We start from the raw sequence: 2,505 nt of genomic DNA, 5'->3' as shown, positions 1-2,505 counted from the left end.
GTTATTTTCGTTAGTCTGTATGTACCTTTTGATCTGTGCACTTATTTCTTCTTTGACTCACTCATTTTTAAAAGTATGTTGTTTAGTTTCCACATTTTTGTGAGTTTGTTTACCTCGTTTTTGCAGTTGAATTCTAGTTTCAACGCTTTATGATCAGAAAATATGCTTGGTATAATTTCAAACTTTTTGAATTTGCTGATTTTCTTTTGTGGCCTGACATATGGTCTATTCTTGAGAACGTTCCATGTACACTAGAGAAAAATGTATACTCAGTCACTTTGGGTTGAAATGTCCTGTAGATGTCTATCATATCCAATTATTCTAATGTTTCATTTAAGGCCAATATTTCTTTATTGATTTTCTGTTTGGATGAACGATCTGGAGCCATCAGTGGTGTATTGAGGACTACAAATATAATTGTATTTTGTCAGTTTTTGTTTTAAGGTCAGTCACTAGCTTTCTTATATATTTTGGTGCTCCTTGGTTTGGTGCATATATATTAAGAAGTGTTAGGTCTTCCTGATTCAATGTCCTCTTTATCATTATGAAATGACCATTTATGTCTCTGATTACCTTTATTGTCTTGTAGTCAGCATTGTAAGATATGAGTATTGTTACACCTGCCTTTTTTGGATGTTATTTGCTTAGAGTATTGTTTTCCAACCTTTCATTTCGAATTTGTTTTTATCCTTGTAGCTTAGATGTATTTCTTGTAGGCAGCATACAGTTGGATTTTCTTTTTTAATCCATTCTGCTACTATGTCTTTTTATTGGTGAGTTCAATCTATTTATCTTTAGTGTAATTATTTACATTTAAGAGTTTCCTATCGCTATTTTATATATTGCTTTCTAATAGGTTTGTATCCTGTTTGGTTTTTCTCTCTTTTTTTTTTTTTCCTTTTTCTGAAGCTGGAAACAGGGAGAGACAGTCAGACAGACTCCCGCATGCACCCGACCGGGATCCACCCGGCACGCCCACCATGGGGCGACGCTCTGCGCACCAGGGGGCAATGCTCTGCCCATCCTGGGCATCGCCATGTTGCGACCAGAGCCATTCTAGTGCCTGAGGCACAGGCCACAGAGCCATCCCCAGCGCCCGGGCCATCTTTGCTCCAATGGAGCCTTGGCTGTGGGAGGGGAAGAGAGAGACAGAGAGGAAAGCGTGGCAGAGGGGTGGAGAAGCAAATGGGTGCTTCTCCTGTGTGCCCTGGCTGGGAATCGAACCCGGGTCCTCCGCACGCAAGGCCGACGCTCTACCGCTGAGCCAACCGGCCAGGGCTCTTTTATTTTTCTATCATTTGTTTTTGTTTGGTTGTAATCCATACTTCTTTTCACTGTTACTTCTTTTTTCAAGCTGTGTACTTCTGTGTTGGTTTTTCAGGGATGGTTACCATTAAGTAATGGAAAGCATACATATTATGTTCATTGTAGTACATTTACTCATGAGTGCTTCTGCACTCCATCCTCCTTTATTAATGTTAGTCTTTGTTTTCTTTCCTTTTTTGTTTCTTTGTCACAATTTAATATTGTTTTTATTGCGATCTTGATGGATCTTTTACTTGTAGTTTTCTTTTATTTTGTTATTTGTGTCTAGTCTGAAAACCTCCTTTAGTGTTTCCTGAAGTGGGTGTTTTCTGGTGATAAATTTCCTCATCTTTTCTGTATCTGTGAATGTTTTCATTTCTCCTTTGTATTTGAAGGATAGCTTTGATGGGTATAGTATTCTTGGCTGGGAGTTCTTCTCTTTCAGAACCTTAACTATTGGGGTCTACTCTCTTCTAGCTTGTAGAGTTTCTGCTGAGAAATCTGTTGATAATCTAATTGGCCTTCCTTTGTACGTTGTATTCTTCTTTTCCCTGACTGCCTTGAGAATTTTTTTTTTGTCTTTGGTTAGTGCCAGTTTCATTATTATGTACCTTGGAGTATGTTTGTTAGGGTTAAGATAACTCAGCATTCTTTTTGCTTCTTGAATTTGAGGCTTTGGTTTTTTCCACAGGCTTGGGAAGTTCTCATACATTATTTGTTTGAATATGTTCTCCGTTTCATTTTTCTCTCTTCTTCTTCTTCTTCTGATATGCCCATTATTCTTATGTTGCTCTTTTTGATGGAGTCTGACAATTCCTGTATGGCTGTTTCATTTTTTTTTAAATTTGTGATTCTCTCTCCTCTTCTCTCTGTAATGCCTCTGGTTGGCTGTCTTCTATGTCACTAATTCTCTCCTCTATCTGGCCTGTTCTATTAGCTAAGGTTGTTAACTCATTTTTCAGTTCATGAATTGAATTTTTCATCTCTGTTTGATTAGTTTTCATAGTTTCAGTTTCCTTGGTGAAGTATTCTTTCTGTTCATTGAATTGCTTTTTGAGCTCCCTAAATTGCCTTTCTGTGTTTTCTTGTATATCCCTGAGTATTGTTAGGATTTCAATTTTAAATTCTCTGTCATTTCACTTCAAGAATTCTAAGCTATTAAAAAATTTTTTTCTTTTTTTATTATTTCTGAAGCTGGAA

At 37.0% G+C, this 2,505-nt stretch overlaps 1 non-coding gene across 1 annotated transcript; it reads right to left on the bottom strand.

Moving 5' to 3' along the window:
* Positions 1–1,203: 1,203 nt before the first annotated feature.
* Positions 1,204–1,279, bottom strand: TRNAA-UGC (transfer RNA alanine (anticodon UGC)). The gene has a single exon. It is a non-coding gene; the product is annotated as a tRNA-Ala (tRNA).
* Between the last annotated feature and the right edge of the window lie 1,226 nt (positions 1,280–2,505).

Source organism: Saccopteryx bilineata, chromosome 11 (assembly GCF_036850765.1).
Source record: "Saccopteryx bilineata isolate mSacBil1 chromosome 11, mSacBil1_pri_phased_curated, whole genome shotgun sequence".
Classification (NCBI taxonomy): Eukaryota; Metazoa; Chordata; class Mammalia; order Chiroptera; family Emballonuridae; genus Saccopteryx; species Saccopteryx bilineata.
The sequence above is the reverse complement of the archived record's forward strand: the minus strand, read 5'-3'. Positions and strand labels throughout refer to the sequence as shown.